Below are 19,150 nucleotides of genomic sequence, written 5' to 3'. Positions count from 1 at the left end.
AGTCCACCAGGGATACGATCTGCAAGTTGGATGAGGATATGCACTGATCTTTTGATAACCACATTCTAGGAAGATTTTTTTTAAAATGGCAAGGCACGTGAAGTACCACATTTTTTCTTTCATAAGCTCTTTACTCACAAATGAGCATTTGTCTTCAAGTACAAGGGGATTTCTCACATTTTATTAACTCAAACAGCAAAGAAGCTGTTTTGTTTTTTTTACCCAAGCTTCCTTTTTTTAAAAAATCATGTCTGGTCAGAGATTTAACATGAGAAATTTCAGCCTTTATAAGAGGCTCAGCATGACAGTCTAACTGGCAGTATAGCATTGCTAGAAAAATGTTTTAATTAAATAAAACATGAGAATCTAATTTTCATTGTTTGCAATTCACTCAGGAGAAATGTAAGGATAGATCTTCCGCTTTCATTGTGATATCAAAAGTCTGTGTCCTATAAAAATATTTTGGATGCTAAAAAAGTAACTTCACAGAAGACGAACATGTGCAACTGCAAAAAGCATTGCAGGTGGTTGAAAAGTAAACCTGCTCAAAAACTTAGGAAATAGATTCAGTACAAGTTTCACTGAACTTTTTCTGAAAGAACTTGAGAAAGAACCAGCACTGAGCTGCAAAGATGAAGAGCGAGTGTGCTCAGAGAAATAAGATTTAACTGTCAGCTTTTTTTTAAAGGTCAGTTTTCATTTTTTAAAGTAATAAATAAGAAATGAACTATGTATACTATACAGCAGCCACTCTTCTCCGCCACTTTGAACAGTGACAAAGCATTATACCCTTGTGATGCAACAATGCATGGTATCATTACAATAGTTTTGATTAAAATACTATATGTAATGATGCAATCTACACAGAAAATTTATGAACAGATGTAATTCACATTAATATGAAATTTTTATAAAAAAAAGTATAGTATTTGTGAGGGGTCCTGGAGAGACAGCTCTCGGGGAAAGTCTCCCCGTCACACTTGGAACAGGTATAGCACAAGGAGAAGCAATCTGAAGTCTCCTACAATGCTCAGGCAATATAACCTGATCTTGAAATTGTAAGGATTATCTTTAGGGATGGGAGAGTGTTGTTTCTGGGTATTTCTACATAGCAACTAGACACCTGCAAATGGCCTGTGCAAGGGGCTCAGGCTGCGGGGCTGTTTCACTGCTGTGGAGATGTGCTGGAATTGGGCTCCAGCCCAAGCCCTGGGACCCTCTCACCTCACAGGGTCCTAGAACACAGGCTCCAGCCCAAGCCCAGAAGCTACACTGCAATGAAACAGCCCCTGAGCCTGAGCCCCATGAGCCCAAGTTGGCTAGCACAGGCCAGATGTGAGCCTCTAGGTGCTGTGTAGACATACTCACTATGTCTATTGAATTGTTGGCTTCTGTTGAGATTGTCAGCGGGGATGCATATTAATAGATTTGAAGGTGGGTTTTGTGATAGGTCCTCCTGCATTAGGGAGTGTACTCACATCAATTCATGTTACGGAAGCCATCCAAACCACCATCAGAGTATCTTTTTCTACTTACTGTGGTGTAAATGAACCAGATATTTTAAGATGAAAGGTTCCATTATCTCCATTACAAATTCTCTAGTTTCAGTCCCTTAGTTTAAAAAGTATATTAAGATGTAAAGAAAAGTTAATCTTCAAAGCTTGGTTAGGAAATTAACAAACATGTTTTCTCCATACCAGAATATCTGCAAGATTTCAGGCAGGACCACCCAGGATTGCATGAGTAATGTTGCCACAATGTGTCACTTAAACTTGTCACATGCAAATACAATTGGTTTGAACTTCTGACTGATTAAATCTCTTGTCTCTGGAGGCTTGCAATACTGGTGCCTGGAGCAATGTTATGGAAAGGGTGAGACAATCCTTAACTATTAGAAGTTCTCAATTTGTAAAGGTTTTCAATATAGAGGTTTCATTCAGGAGCTTAAGTTTCACTAGACTCAGTGAATTTAGAATTTAAATTAAAAATTCTTATTTTTAACAGCCAAGCCACTGCAGTACCCGCTTTCTCCATTAGGTGGCCTAAACTCATATACTCAGGGTCTTTAGACTCCTCCTATAACTGGGCTGTAACTAAGCCCTGCTGCTTCTGCCCTCACAAAATTCATCCTGCCCTCTCAGTCCTAAACTGCCAAATTCCTTCTCCATGCCTTGGCCACCTAAAGTGCTGCATCTTCTTCCCACAAGGTCTTTGCAATACTAACCCCAACCCTCTCCAGTCAATCCAAACACTTCAGCTAAAATCTCCTCATGCATGTCACTTCACTGGCTCCATGTTGTACTGCATATTTATATTTATTTTAAACTTCTTGCCTTTGCTTTCAGGATCCTATAAAGCATGTCAGTCAGTCACTCTCCCCCTCCCTTCCGCCCCCCCTCGCCTAAGCCTCATCTTCTCCACTATACCAGTAATGCCAGCCCTATATTCCTCCATACCCCTTCTGTCTTCCTAGCTCATGGAAGTCTGTGCCTTTTCAGGCCTGGGTGCTTGGAATAACCTTCCAAAACCTATTCAATTTCTCTACCCTCATCTACTTCAAATCACTCCTAAAACTCCACTTCCACAGCATTGTTTAAAAAAATTGCACTTTTATACTAAAATAGTATAGTTAAAGGAAGAGCAATTAACAGTGCCTCAAACTCATTTCACAAGGCAGCAGTTACTACCTTGGACTGGGTCACGCAGACCCACTCTATAGGCTAGATTACAAGGAAAGTGGAAGACATATGGAGAGGGCCAGCTGGCTCATGGGTGCACATGCAATACTACATCAGAGTCTAGTAGGGTTGGTTTTTGTCATTAAGTCTTTTATAAGTTTTCCACTGCCATTCTAATTTGCAAACACTTGGTAACAGAAACTTAAGAGTAGTTAGGGAAGTTATACTACCACTTTCAAACACTTTCATAAGTCACTCCCATAAATCTTGATTTCCCCCACCCACCCAAAATAAAATACAGAAGTCTCCCATTACATTCACTGTACACGTCCATTTACCTCAGCAGAGAGTGACCAGACTCCTCATTTTTAAAGGGATAGTCCCATATTTAAGCCCAACTGCAGGTGTCCCACCACTTTTTTTTTTTTTTTTTTTTTAAACAGGCAAATTGTCCTGCATTTTCTGCCCCCACCCCACCCATCAGTACTGGCGGGTCCTGCTGCTTGCTGAATCCCTGCTTGCCAGCTGCCTGCCTACCAGCAGTGAGTTGGGGGGTCCAGTGGCTGACGAAGGAGGTGGATGTGCAAGGCTGATGGCAGGGCAAAGCTGCTCACCCTGCTGGTCCATCAAGCCGGCTCTCGTCAAGCAGTGCCCGGTCCCATTTCCGGCCAGCACTGGCTGCGCACTGGGAGCTGCGGTGGCTGGTAAGTACAGGCAGGCACCAGGCGGTGGCCGGTTACATGTCACCTCTGCTGCCCACCCATTAGCCCTTCACGTGCTCCCCCTCTCACTATCCTCTCCCTGCTTTGCCCCTCCGCCCCCTGCAAGTCCCGCTGTTCCTCCATATCCTCCCCAGTGTGGCGCATCCCGCTCCCAGCACTGTGTGGAGAACCAGCCCCATGTGAAGAACCAGCCCCTGGTTGGAGTGCTCAGCTCACCAACAGCCGGACAGGCAGACTCCTTCCTTCCCCCACAACCTTTGGCTGGGCTAGCACCCCAGGAAAGCCTAAGGCCCTCTGGCCATGAGGAGCCGAGCCCTACATATGCCAAAGCCCTGCACAGCACTGTGCCCCCCTCAGCTCAGCTCTGAAGTGGCAGGGGGAAGGGAAAAGCAATTTCCAGCCTGGTTGTGCCCCAAACCTGCAGGCTCCACAGAAGCCCCCTGGGCAGGGGCTTAGCATCTTCTTCATGCCCCTGCCCCCCCCCCCCCACAAACACACCCTGGGTCCTGCCCCCAGGGAGTGCAGGGCTGCTCAGTCCTCTAGGCACCCTCCTGTGCTGAGCCACCTCTCTGGCCGGATTCACTGAAGCCCCTGCAATCAGGTTCCCTGGGCCCTGGTGCACAATGCATCCTTAGGGCTTAGCTGGGTTATGTTGGTGACCAGCAGCAGCATGGAGGTGTTAGGTGCCTTTCCACACTGTGCAGGCAGGAAGGGAATAAGCAGCTTCCAGCTGCACGGGGGTGGGGTGGGAGAGAGATGAGCTCTGCAAAGACATGGCCCAGGTCATTTCTTCCAACCCCCCGGGTCCGCACTCCCCTGCAGCTGGAAACAGCTCCCTTCCCTCCCCGCACAGGGCTGAAAGGCTGCTGCTGGCCACATTCTGGTGTGAACCCTGGCAGAAATGTGAGGAGGGTGGCATATGATCCTGTGTCCCCCCCCCAACTGTTGCCTCGGTAAGATTTGGTGCCAGGTACCAGGAGAGGCAGGTCCATCCCAGGGGCGCAGCCAGGCTCAGTCAGTGTCCCAGTCATCCGTGGTTCTCCCCCACAACCTCGTGTGAGTGTGAGAGAGAGAGAGAGGGGCGGATGGGAGTGTGTGTTACCTCTCCCCGTGAGGGGGAAGGGGAGTGTGTGTCACCCCTTCCTGTGTGAACCCTAAAGCCTTAAAGATAAGAATGTAAATAAAGAATCCAACTACGCAGTATTTCTTTTTAACAGAGACTCAGTCAACTCGATGTTAATTTGAACGTTTGTACTGCATAGTTCTGGTGATTGCCATTGAACTTGCTTGAATATAAGTCATTTTACTAGGTGTCCCATATTCAGCATAGGGAAATATGGTCACCGTACCTCAGCAGCACTGCCTGCATACAACACTCATCCTACACTGAGCCAATCTTTCTTCCAGCTAAGACCTGGACACTGTTCTCAGATTACCAGAATCACTTCTTGACCATAACAATGTATTCCTTCACCAGCTCCTCTAGTCCTTGCTGGCCCAAGAGCTAGAATCCAACCCCCTACCACATTCACCCACACAATCAAGTATTCTAAAACAATATCCTATGCAACTGTGTCTACATTGTAACACTCCATCCCTTTTAACAAGTGAAAGGAAAAAAACTGCCACTGAAAATCCTACAGTTATACCTAGGTGGAGAAGCATGAAGAGAAGGCTGTTCAGGTGGTAACCCTGTTATCCCAGTGTATTACTTAAAATGTATCTGGCCTGTGTTTATGGTGAAATAACTAATCTCTAAGAGTGATGGGGAACAGAGGAAGTCTGGAGATGAGTTAAAGTGTAAATCTAATCATTTTTCTGGGGCACATATTTCCATGAGGACTAAGAAACCTCTCCCTCACCCTCAGGTGCCCACTGTAGAGAGGAATTTGAACCCTTAGAGGAGGAGAGTCAAGTAGAGAGGAGTGTGCCAGGAGGTGCCAGTCACTAGTCTTTGGGGAAATTGTCTTTTGTAGTTTGCATAACCTTTGTTTCCAAAATAACACTAATTGTTAAAATGACCAGTCTAATGATGATGGAGAGTCACACTGACACAGCCTTGTAGAGTATGCATACTGAAGACACTTGAACCTTACTTCTCTGCTTGACATCAAGTATGCATCGCTAAAAGTTACCTGCTGGAAAGACAAGCAAGCTGGTTAAGACACTTAGGCAAAGCTAAGTGAATGCTACAAGGAAGCTTTGGCAAAACTGAACCATGAACTACTACAAGCAAAATGAGGAAAATGTGTGTCCCTGTCGAAAATATTCTAGTATTGTGAGTGTTATAGACACAAGTGCTGCACGGTGACATTTTAAAGGAGCCAATATATTTCTACATTATTATGCATTACTAAAACTCATGTATGGATGACGTGCAAACGTGTACAATCAAGGGCAGCTCTAGGGATTTCACAGCCCCAAGCATGGCAGGCAGGCTGCCTCCAGAGGTTTGCCTGCAGAGGGTCCGCTGGTCCCACGGCTTCAGCAGACCTCTCGCAGGCCCGCCTGCAGGAGGTCCACTGAAGCCGTGGGACTAGCAGTCCCTCCGCAGGCCCGCCTGCAGGAGATCCACCAAAGCCGCAGGACCAGCGGTCCCTCCGCGGGCAAGCCACAGAAGGCAGCCTGCCTGCCGCCCTCGCGACGCCGGCACAGCACCCCCTGCGGCTTGCCGCCCCAAGCACGCACTTGGCGTGCTGGGGCCTGGAGCCACCCCTGTGTACAACACTGAAATCCAACAGAAGTTAAAGAATCCCCACAAGTTATAGAAGACTGGCCACACTATTTCCCAAGGCAGTTGATCAGACCGCTCAGAAAAGAGTGAAAGACCCTTAGATTACGTGTATGCAAACCCATCTAAAAAAAGTAAAACACTTTCATAAGAAAACTATGGAGCACGTCCAGGCTCAATGAATGGAATATAAAGAGATAGCTCTGCAAACTTCTGTGGTCTCTTCTACTTACCGTTTCAATTCTTTGCCTTTGCAAACAAGGTCACTCCATTTTTGACCTGCAGGTTGTGTACAGTCAGCCAGCCAGCAATACGTAACACATTGAATCCACACAGAATAAACACTAGTGCATTTGGCAATTCAGCATTGGTTTTTAAGTACCACCATAATGAGAGCTAAGCAAATACTATCCAAGGAGTAGTGGGGGGAAATAATCACCCATCCATTTGAATAAAATCTGCAAATTCACTGTATCTGAGTTTGTGATCTTTTCTATTTGTTTGTCCAAGCAATATGAATGTTTGCAAGACCTCTGCTTTCTGTAAATGTTTGTGTAATTTCACATCAGAAGGAGCATTGCATTTTTCTCCTATTTTAAAGAATATCATTCAATCAGTGTGGGTGATATCTTTTATTGGACCAACATACCAACAACAGATAATACCTCACCCACTTTGTCTCTCTAATATCTTGGGATCAACATGGCTACAAAAACACTGCATAATCAGTAAGCAGAAACCAATATCATATGCTAGGCAACCAACTGCATCACACCACAATGAATAGCAAGTGACAGTGATATCACTGTATGCAAACATTTCTTATGAATAAATCTTTAAAAAAAATAAATGTTTGCAGACAAAGCACCAAAAGAAAAAAGTTAATGCAAATATAGTAGCTATGAATAGTTCACTCGGCTCAAGTAATTAATATCCAGTTCAGATACATAGTTTCCTATTTCAGCTTTCAAAAAAATTTAATCTAACAACATCAACCCAATTTTATGAAGGTCTCTGAGGACTGCCTAAACCTTTGTAAAACTGGGATTCAGATAACAGGGGGCTTCAGTCCTGAGGAGCATCTAAGTTCCACAGGTATGAAGCTCCACAGCAATATAGTCCAAGCTCTATAGGACTGAAGCTCCATGTTCCTCTCTGTCAAAAGTGAGAAGCACTGCAGCAGAGTGAGGGTGGGGGTGGGAGGCCTAGTCAATGCAACCTTGGAGGCCTTACCCTGAAATTTAGCGAAAGACTGAAAAAAAAAAACCTGCTGATAAACAGTGAGATTGGGGTCACATTCTATTTGTGGAGACAAGCAGACAGAAGTATGCTGTATAGGGGGAAGAGAGAATGCATCATACTCTGAATAGCATGCCCACTGCGAGTGTGCAGAAATCAAATCAGACACCGAATGCTATCACGAACACTTAAATATAATCACGCGAAAGACAAGAAAGTATTCTTGTACTCAGCTGTCAAGCTACTGCCAAAACAGTGTGTTGATGTCACATACTTCTTAAGGGCTTGTCTACACACCACTATACCTATATTGACTTAAGAGGATAGTTTTCAAACTTTTTGAGCTGAGCCACCCACCCAACACACACACACCCCTTTGAGTTACAATTTTCAGTTGTGCCCTTGCCCAACCCAGACAAAAAGAGGGAGGCGGAGGTGGCACTCCCTCCCCAAGCCCAGTCAGGCGGTGCTGAAGCCTAAGTGCCTGGTGTCACCATTTGGCCCCTGAAGGTTCCTCTGCACACGCACCCCCGGGGGAGCATGCCACACAGTTTAAAAAACCCCTCTTAAAAACAGTAGAAACCGATATTTTTAATAAATGACAGTTGCACATAAAACGGAGTTTACACTAGCCCTAACATGCAGGGAAGAAAGAAAAAAAATGTTTTTTTTTTCCCTTTTAAATCAGAGTATTGGATTTAACAACTTATGCTATAATGCTGTCAGGCAATATTGTTTTCTTGTAAAACCAGATTAAAAGCACACGCAGAAACCCAAAGTTCACAAATATACAGTGGCATAACCAAGACCACCCAAGCAACTGAAAATAAGTTTAGCTTTGTTTTGGGCTGCTTGGTGCACATCATATATGTAAAAGGGTGGAAAAAATGATGGCTCCTAAGTGATGCCGTCACTTTTTGAACTGAATTATAGATTACTTTCCCATGTTTAATGCTCCACTCTAGTTGCTTCCATGCAGTATCCATCACCATGGTAGATGGGCACCAATACTTAAAATTATGTTAAAAATGTTCAAGTGACTGACGTGACTAGGGTGTTGCCAACCCTCCCAGACTGTCCGGGAGTCTACCGGAATCAGCATCCATCTCCTGGTGACTACTGAAAGCAATCCAGGAGAGATTTTAATAGCCTGCTAAAAGTCTGGTCAGTGGCACAGCAACGCTAAGGCAGACTCCCTGCCTGCCCTCGCTCTGTGCGGCTCCCAGAAGCAACCAGCACATCTGGCTCCTAGGCATAGAGACGGCCAAGGGGTCTCCACACACTGCCCCCGCCCTGAATGCCAACTCCATAGCTCTCATTAGCTGGGAGCCATGACCAATGGGAGCTGCGGGGGTGGTGCCTGCAGGCAGGGGCAGCCACCTGGCTGCTCTGAGCCTAGGGGCCACAGGGCAATACCACTGCTTCTGATAGCCACCTCAGGTAAGCGCCCCCTGGAGCCTGCACCCCGAACCCCCCTGCTCCAACCCCCTGCCACCTCAGAACTCTCTCCCATACCCAAACTCACTCACACAGCCCACACCCCTCACCTCCCCACCTCATGTCCCAGCCCTGAGCTCCCTCCCACACCCAAACTCCCTCCCAGAGCCTGAACCCCCTCCCAAACCCCTCAGCTCCAACCCAGCCCTCTTCCTGCACCCTGAACCCCTCAACCCTGGCCCCATCCCAAGCTGGAGCCCTCCCCACATCCCAACCCTTTGCCCCTGCTGGGTGAAGGTGAGTGAGGGTAGGGGAGAGTGAGCAAAGGAGGGAGGGGGGATGGAGTGAGTAGGGGCAAGGCAAGGGTTTTGGATTTGTAAGATTAGAAGTTGGCAACCCTAAACGTGACAGGCTGGTCCAAACCAAAAAAAAAAAAAGGCACAAAAGTACAAGTTTCTCTTTCTGTTAATCATGGAGACCAAGAAGAATTATATTGAACAATTTTAAACTATTTCCACAAATGTACACATGCAAATACAGTTGGGTTGTTTGCACACATACTTCCTCCAGCCTAAGTCTGATACAGTGTAACTGCAAGAGTTAACAGACTTTACAGATGCTTACAGATGAAAGGGCTTGGTGGTGATATTAGTTAATAAACAAAAAATATTATCTAATGCAGAGAAATCAAAAACCATTTCAAATGGTCTTGTTAATGCTTTTAAAAAAAACTGAACTACACTGAAATATTTGCTGATAAAGCTTCACCAACACCTCTTATGGTCTGGTTTAGGTGCAGGAGGAAGACAGATGTTTTGTAAGGGCCATTCCCATCTCTAGCCACACCATCCTTTTTATGCATACCCAAAGCACATCAGACCATGGCTCTGTCAGCCCAGTCTCAGAACTGATCAGTACTGAATTCTTCAGAAATCTTACAATAGACAGCCAGCCTGCCCACCCGGGACCTTTCTTCCCAACACTGATCAGTCAGAGGTCGGCTTATGGCCTGAAGGTCTCTCTCTTTCTTAGTTCTATCACATCAGATTTAAAAGAGTACTCTATCTGCATCAGCAGTTCTCAACCTGCAGCCCAATTAGCACACAGCTGCAGTCCAGCTGTGTGCTAATAAAAATTCAAAATTTGCTATTCTGGCAGGGGATGGGGCTGGCTGAAGGGGAGACATCTTGCAGCCTGCATGAGCACTCCTGACAGCAGGGGGCTGCTGAGTGCTGCAGAGGGGCAGGAGGTGAGAAAGTAGGTTGGGGAGGGGGGCATGCTGGAAACTACAGAGTTTTCCCAGGGTGCTGCAGCACCCTCAAGTTTTAGGAGTTGCCCCACATGGAGAGGTTTCAGTTCTGCTGCCCAGCCTAGGGCTCTGTTCCTCGCCCCATTGTGGGTGTGGGGCCCTGGGCATAGGGGACTGTGATGGGTTTTTGTTTTTTTGTTTTTTTTTTGGGGGGGGGGGGTCACTGTGATTTTCAATCTGTTGCCTGCGGCACACAGTGACAAACAGTTTGAGAACCACTAATCTACATAAATATCCAATCCTCTCTTTAATCTTGCTACTTATTTTCATCACCCCACCCCTTTGAGACTCCTATTTCTGCCAGCTCTTTCTTCAGATGGGATGACAAAACTTGTACTATGTTCAGGTGATGAGGGATGTCCTTTTCTCTCACAGAGGAAAGGGAGAATTCTGATGAGTTAGAAATACTCAATACTCCTGAATTCTGATCTCCACATGGCAGCACATTTCAGAGGATCAAGGGAGTGCACAGATTCCATCCCTAAAGAGGTTGACTTTTAGCCATTAATGTGATATCAAATTGCTTTATAGTAGTTTGTTTTCATACAATATTCTATTCAGAAGAAGGTGTCCATTCATTCATTCTCTCACACACTCACAATTTCTAGGGGACTAAAAATCTAACATATTATATCTCTACCTCAGACTATATATAGAACAATAAATGGCTTCAATTTTTAAATCTATAGGCTATTACTTCTGTATAATTTAAAAGTTCTAAGCTCAGAAAAAAAAGGGATAAGAATGGATTGTAAACAAAAAATCAAATATATGCCCTGAGACCTCTCTATTTTACATATACTCTCCACATTCCACATGTGGAAATAAAACTGAAAAGCCAAACAATTATAGCATCTATTTGAGCTGCCACTCATTTTCTATCCGAACAAACTTATTTCCATAGACGTCTACCTAGGGCTCTACCTAGAGTCTTGACCAAATAAAAAATGTTTTTTTCAGTCTACTAGCACTAGGTTAGTTAATTAATACACAAAGCACCTCTCCCCACTACTAATACTCAAGGCAAGTTTTTGGTTTTTTTGCCAAAGGCACATTCAATATCTATCTAATAAAAAAAAATCACTCATTTCGTTAAAAGATGAAACTTTCCATTTTCATACTCCATTGTTTGCCTCTCTTGAAAGCCTCCATTTCCTACCAATATCATCATTATCTACTTAACCAAAAAGTGTTTCCCTGTATTTCAAAAACATGGCTCAAGTTAAAATGTGGATTCTTCATTTTTTAAAAAGGACAACTTCCATCATGCCAAGAATTGTGTGCACCCCCTCACAGGAGAACTAAGTGATCATTAGTGAATTCTCTGCTGCTTCATGTACAATACTAGGCTCTCTGTTGTGAGGGTCATAAGAACAGCCATACTGGGTCAGACCAAAAGGTTAATCTAGCCCAGTATCCTGTCTGTCTTCTCACAGCAATACCAGGTGCTCCAGAGGGAATTAAGAATACAGATAATCAAGTGATCCATGCCCTGTTGCCAGTTTCTGTCAAACAGAGGCTTGGGACACAATCCCTGCCCATCTTGGCTAATAGCCATTATGGACCTATCCTGCCTGAATTTATCTAATTCTTTTTCAACCCTGTTACAGTCTTGGCCTTCAAAACATCCTTGGCTAAGAGTTCCACAGGTTGACTGTGCATTGTGTGAAGAAATACGTCCTTTTATTTTAAACCTGCTGCCTATTAATTTCATTTGGTGAACCACAGTTCTTGTGCGATGAGGAGTAAATAGCTGTTTTTAAATGAACAGCAGCAGAGATTATAAACCCAGAACAAAGGTGTCAAGGCGCCAAAAGCCAAAGGCTAAGTCCCTGTTTCTCTGAGGTTATCATATTCCTAATGCTGTTTTCCTGTATAGATTAAGGAGTCAGAAAATGACTCCAACATGAGAATCTGTAGCACTCTTAGGATGCTATTGATGGGTTGGATCACAGAAACCCTCTTGGGAGCTGCCACCTGATGTGCCAAGACTACTTCTACCCCTGCTTTCCCTGCCAGCTCGGGACCCCAGCACCCTGTCTTGCTGAGCCAGATACTTCCATCAGCTCCAACACAGACCCAGGGTCTGAATTACTTGCCCCAAAGCTGCAGGTTTACCTGAAAGTAGCTTACAGAAGTGTGCTTGTCTTTAGCACCTAGATGCCCAACTCCCAATGGGGTCTAAACCCAAATAAATCTGTTTTACCCTGCATAAAACTTATACAAGGTAAACGCATATATTGTTCGCCTTCTATAACACTGATAGAGAGATATGCACAGTTGTTTGCTCCCCCAGGTATTAATACACACTCTGAGTTAATTAATAAGTAAAAAGTGATTTTATTAAATACAGAAAGGAGGACTGAAGCGGTTCCAAGTGGTAACAGACAGAACAAAGTAAGTCACTAAGCAAAATAAAATAAAATGCGTGAAATCTATGTCTAATCCAACTGAATACAGATAAGATCCTCACCAGTTCCAAAATGCTCCCTTTTACAGACTAATCTCCTTATAACTTGGATCCAGCAATCACTCACATCCCTTGCGGTCACTGCCCTTTGTTCCAGTTTCTTCCAAGTATTCTGAGGGGATGGAGAGGCTCTCTCGTTAGCCAGCTGAAGACAAAATGAGGAAGGGGGGGTCTCCCAGGGGTTTAAATAGACTCGTGGGTGGAGATCCCCTCCTCATCCCTATGCAAAGTCCAGCTCCAAGATATAGAGTTTAGGAGTCACCTGTGCAAGTCACATGTCCATGCATGACTCACAGTTTTTACAGGTAGCATCCACTGTTTACATGCTACCTTGAACTTCAAGTAGACTTCTTATGTGGATAGGAGCATTTCAAGATCCATTGTCCTTTAAGTGTTTCTTGATTAGGTACTTCATTTCAACATTCCTTTCTCCAGGAACTGACCAAATGCTCTACTAAGGTTATTTAGAAATCAAGCCAGTACACAGCCAACATTCATAACTTTGAATACAAAAGTGATACTTCATACAAATAGGATTAATACATTCAGTAGATCATAACCTTAGAGATGTGTTTTATGCTATATATGCCATGTAACCTATTCTAAGCATATTTCCATAAAACCTTATGGAAGGTACCATCACAGTGATCTTTTATAAAAGTCTTGTTCCTAGTACTAACTGCAAAGTCTGAAATACAAATTGCATTCAGCTCACTGACATACAGAACTGGTTAATGCCAGTTTTCTTCCAGTGTTAATAGATCAAATCAACACTGATTTCAGGTCACAGCTAGAATCTTAAAAAGATTAATTCCTTTTAGCAAACAAATGAAAGTGCATATTTGTCTGTCTTGCTACATTGGTTGTGTACTGTAGTTATCAGGCAATGGTGCTGACATAAGCCAAGCAATATATTTTATTGGTATTTTTTGCAGCTAGATTAATCTGTGTGTCATTTTGAAAATAGAGGTTATTCTTTTTCATTTTCACAGTGGGTCTGAATTCTGATCACACAGGTATAAGTCTGGAGTCACCACTGTGACTAAATAAGATGAAACCATGGTCTTAGATGTTATTTACATCAAAGTAGCACCCAGAGACCCCACTCAGATTGAGGTGTCTCTGCTAGGCACTGGTAAAGAGACACGTTCAAAGTCTCTGCAATGGTGCAGACCCACAAAAGAAGCAGCTTCTGTACAAGAAATATTGTTTGGTTTGGGATTATATGCAGGTGCTGCAGTAAAAACCTCTAAATGGTTCAGCAAAGGAGAGTTATGTTTTCAGTAAGTGTACAGTTTGGCCAATGCCTTGACATGATCCTAAACTTGGGGTTTCACCATGGCTTTTGTTTACCAGCCAGAAATGTCCCATTCCCTCCCCAACACCCTTTAACTCAGTTCAAGAAAGTACCCAAAATAAATAACATTCATTATTTAATGAAATTTTGCCCATTTTTAGGACACATACTGAGGCCATTAAGTGATCTGCCCAACCAAATTCTTTAAAGAAATCAGAGATTAAAGCAGGGATCGGCAACATTTGGCATGCGGCCCACCAGTATAAGCAACCTGGTGGGCTGGGCTGGTTTGTTTACCTACCACGTCCGCAGGTTCGGCCGATAGCAGGGCCCACTGGCCGCAGTTCGCTGCTCCAGGCCAGTGGGAAACAGCACTAGCCAAGGGATGTGCTGGCTGCTGCTTCCCGCCACCCTCATTGGCCAGTGGGAGCCGCAATCGGCCAAACCTGCGGACGCGGCAGGTAAACAAACTGGCCCGCCAGGGTTCTTATCCTGGTGGACCGCGTGCCAAAGGTTGCTGATCCCGTGATTAAAGTAAACAATTATCGTTAAAAGGAAAGGATATTATACCATTGTTTCCTAGCTCATTAAACACTTGAGCTAGAAAAGGAATCAGAACAGGTTGCGCACTATTTAGAGATAGTAACTTTATAAAAAAAAAGTTATGGCAAAGTTGCTGACCCCTCCCAGTCAGGATGCAGCTGTGCCTCAGCTCCCCAATCATTCCACCTCCCTTTCGCTGTCAAAGATACTTTGGCTAAAGGGCTAAACTAAGAACTTTTCCCTTTCAATGGGGAAGAAAAGAGTCCTTCAGGCAAAATTCTAAGCAAAAAGCTTTCATCTCATTTCACTCTGACAGTATAGCTACACTTGCAACTGTACAGCACTGGGAATTAAACCCGTCTTCATACAGTCGAGTAGGGAAAGCGCTACAGTCTGGTCACACTGACAGCTACCAGCGCACTGTCATGGACACATTTGCAGCATCTGCAGCAGCATTGGGAGCGGTGCATTATGGGCATCTATCCCAGTGTTCAAGTGGCTGCAATGTGCTTTTCAAAAGGGGTGGGGTGGAGTGTAGCTTGACAGGGAGCGTAGGGGAGAGAGAGGGGGTGGGATTTTTGGAGCCGACACTGTCAGCTCCCGGCTTTGCAAGTTCCAACCACTTCCCCCACCCGTCTCTCGCTCACTGAAAGCAAATAGCCCTCTTTGCTTTTTTCCCCTCACAGACCAGATAAGCAGCCGCTCCGAAACAGACCCCTCCCCCTCCCCCTTCCTCCCGCATGCTGTGCTGCTTCTCCTCAAGCCCCTTCCTTCCCCCTCTCTTCAAGCAAACACTAGCTGTGGGTGTTCCAAAGGGACCTCATTCACAGCAAACAGGAGCTGTGTTTGTTTGTTTGTTTGTTTTGACAAGCAGGTCCCAGAGCCCAGAGTTCACAACAAAACAAAGAGTAATCTTTACTTAGAAGGATTATGGGAAGGTTTTGGAGGTCAGTTACAGCGTAGTAAGATTATTCCTTGTTTACACTGGCACCCCAGCGCTGCTATACTCTATTTCTCTCGTGGAGGTGGAGTAAACGGCAGAGCTGTAGCCAGGGAGATACAGCGCTGTATGTGCCTTGGCAGTGTGGACGGGGAGTGAGTTACAGCACTGTAAAGCCATTACCAGCGCTGTAACTCTCAAGTGTAGCCAAGGCCTGAGTCACAATGCTCTTTCAAGCCTGAGGGAATTTCACCTTTTCCAGGGTCAACACCTCTACCTTCATCGACAGTTGTAGGCAACCACCCCTCTTCACAAAAGGTATCAGCACTCAAGGTGACATTAATGTAAAGGAGAACCCATGCTCCCCCTGTCCCACAACCTCCAGCCTTAAGGCCAGTCTGCTCTAGTCTCCAACTGTTTCACTTTCCCACACAATGGCTACCACTTACATTTGCTTGTTTTCTGCCTACCACTTGGTCTCTCTCCTGCCAGCAATTTCCAAGCTTCTTCTCCCATTCTCTTTAGGGCTTGCCCAAATCCCAGTACTAGGGAGCCCACCAGCAGGCTGCTTCTCTCCTTCTTTGAGGAGAGAGAAGCTTATTTATATCTTCTTATCTCCCTCTGTCCCCCGCAGGCCCTGCTCTCAGACTAGAGTTCCCATCCATCACTTTGGGAACTACAACCCCTAGGAATGGGTTGGTCCAGGACTACCTAGGTTAGTAGTCTCAGAAATATAGGGCTGGAAGGGACCTCAAGAAGTCACCAAGTCCAGCCCCCTGCCCTGTAGCAGCACCACCTAGACAGGTGTTTATCCAACCTGTTTAAGACATCCAATCATGAGGATTCCACAACCTCCTTTGGGAGCCTATTCCAGAGTTTAACTACCCTTACCATTAGAAAGCATCTAAAATCTAACCTAAATCTTCCTTGTTGCAGATTAAACCCATTACTTTGTCCTACCTTTCACGGACATGGAGATCACATTGATCACAATTCTCTTTATAGCGACCCTTAATATGTTTAGGCTTATCAGGTCTCCCCTCACTCTCTCTCAAGGCTAAAACTTTTTTTTTTTTAAGCCTTCCCTTCTCATTTGCAATTGTGCCTTTAATATTGTCTCCTTCCAAAATTACCAGCTCTCCTAAACAACTTTTCTTATGTTTTCTTCCCATGGAGTCTTACCAATCATTTCTCAGAGTCTGTCCAAGCTTTGACGTCCTTATTCTGCTACTCTCACTCCTTCCCTTCTTTAGGAATCATGATGATTAGGGGTTTGGAGAGGGTCCCATATGAGGAGAGATTAAAGAAGCTAGGCCTCTTCAGCTTGGAAAAGAGGAGACTAAGGGGGGATATGATAGAGGTATATAAAATCATGAGTGATTTGGAGAAAGTGGATAAGGAAAAGTTATTTACTTATTCCCATAATACAAGAACTAGGGGTCACCAAATGAAATTAATAGGCAGCAGATTTAAAACAAATAAAAGGAAGTTCTTCTTCACGCAGCGCACAGTCAACTTGTGGAACTCCTTACCTAAGGAGGTTGTGAAGGCTAGGACTAACAGCGTTTAAAAGGGAACTGGATACATTCATGGTGGTGAAGTCCATAAATGGCTATTAGCCAGGATGAGTAAGGAATGGTGTCCCTAGCCTCTATTTGTCAGGGGATGGAGATGGATGGCAGGAGAGAGATCACTTGATCATTGCCTGTGAGGTTCACTCCCTCTGGGGCACCTGGCATTGGCCACTGTCAGTAGACAGGATACTGGGCTAGATGGACCTTTGGTCTGACCCGGTATCGCCGTTCTTATGTATCACTTTCACTCAAATTGCTTTCTACCTTGAGATTTGCTACCAGAATATGTCAAAAATGGCTGTACACCTGGTTACTTTCTTCACCTTCTGGAACAAAAAGTTAATCCCCAATACATTAAGGACTTATTGTATTACTTTTCCAACATATGTCTGGGTAGTTAAAGTCCACCATTACTACTAGGTCTTGAGTTTTGGATATTTTTGTTATTTGTTCTAGAAGCGTCTCATCCACCCCCTCTTCCTGATTTGGTGGTCTGTAATAGACCCCTACCATGGACAACACCTCTATTTTTTAAATCCCTTTTATCTGTACCCACAGTGCTCAACTGGTCTGCATCCTACCTCCTTCTGGATCTCAAAACAAGTGTACATATTTCTTGATGTACAATGGAATTGTAGTGCCTTCCCTTCTTGAAGAAGCTGTACCTCTCTACACCAATATTTCAGTCATGAGACTTCTCGCCAAGTCTCTATGATGCCAATTAAGTGATCATTTAGTTTATGTACTAATATTTCGTTCTTCCTGTTTATTTCCCACATTCCTTGCATTTGTATATACATCTAAGGTGTTGAGCAGATTCCCCCACTGATTTTCTCTTATGACCCCCCACCCAACATCTAACCCTCTTTTTATACCTACCTGTGGGCTTCTGGTCACTTGCCCCCTTTGAACCTACTTTAAAAGCCCTCCTAACTAGGTCAGCGAGTCAGTGTGCAAAGATGCTATTCCCCTTGTCAGGTGGACCCCACCTCTTCCCAGTAGACCTTCTTCCAACAGCATCCCAGAGTTGAGGAACCTGAAGCCCTTATATCAACATAACCTTCACACCCATGCTTTCCTCTCTAGGATACGTGGGGCCCTGCCTGTGTCCTTATCCTCAGTCAGGAGAATGGAGACCACAACCTGCACCCTGACCCCTTCACACTAGTTCCTAGGGCCCTGGAGTCACAGCTGATCTGCTCAGGGTCAAATCTGGAAGTATCATTAGTGCCCACATGGATGAGCAGCATGGGGTAGTAATCAGAGGGACAGACAAGTGTTGGACTGTGTAAGGCTACTGAACTGGTTTTGCCCCTCCATGATATTCTATCCTGAGTCGAATCTGGAATATTTCAAAGTAGGCTGCTTGTGAAGGACAGATGTCTGTTGATGCCATCCAGCCATCATGTTTTCCCAAGAGGGGTACTCCAGGGGGAGAGGGGTAAGCATGTCTTCCATCCTGCTTTCATTGGGTCAAAGTTGAAGAGGATTCTCACAGGGAAGTTGGCAGGCATTTGTGACAGATGACTATAAAATCTTGGAGAGCACTGGGTGACTGAGCATATGGGACCCGTTTACTTAGAAAGCTATATCAAATGGTATGAATTCAAGCTGAATGTTTTTGATCATTCAGATGAAGTTGCCTCTCTGAATGGTGTCCAACTTCTCACTCTTGACAGTGAAGGACCACGTTTCAGGCCCATAACTCAGAATATTGACCAAAGCATTCTATATGCTCAGCGGCTTCTCTCTACCAAACAGTGTTCAGTTTGCAAGTGATGTTCTTGATGGAGGTGCCCCATTATTGACACACTTTTGCAGTGCAGGTTTCAAGCTCGCTCTCTCAATGCCACCCATATTATTGGCAACAACACAAAAGCAGGTGAAGTCACAGAATCGCGACTTGGTGGCTGCCCACTAAAATGCTAAAGCCTGCAGCATGTATGAAATTCCCAACTGGAAGAATTTTGGTTTTAGTCCAATCAATTTTCAGGCTAACTTTTGGTGCTGAGCTTTCCAGGGTTTCAGGGTGCCGTTACTACTTCATCCATTGGATTTGCCAAGTAGCATTATGTTGTCTGCATAACTAAAACTGGTGATGTTATCAAAGCATATTTCTAAAAACGCATTTACTGAGCGTGTGATCACTGCACTAAAGCATTCTGGGATGGCCACACAGCCTTGTTGAATACCCAACCTAAATATGAAAT

At 44.6% G+C, this 19,150-nt stretch overlaps 1 protein-coding gene across 11 annotated transcripts in view; it reads right to left on the bottom strand.

The window, feature by feature from the left end:
* ABI1 (abl interactor 1) overlaps nucleotides 1–19,150 on the bottom strand; it is a 121,416-nt gene that overhangs the window by 56,684 nt on the left and 45,582 nt on the right. The gene's annotated exons all lie outside the window — the stretch shown is intronic.

Source organism: Gopherus evgoodei, chromosome 2, assembly GCF_007399415.2.
Source record: "Gopherus evgoodei ecotype Sinaloan lineage chromosome 2, rGopEvg1_v1.p, whole genome shotgun sequence".
NCBI lineage: Eukaryota > Metazoa > Chordata > Testudines > Testudinidae > Gopherus > Gopherus evgoodei.
The sequence above is the reverse complement of the archived record's forward strand: the minus strand, read 5'-3'. Positions and strand labels throughout refer to the sequence as shown.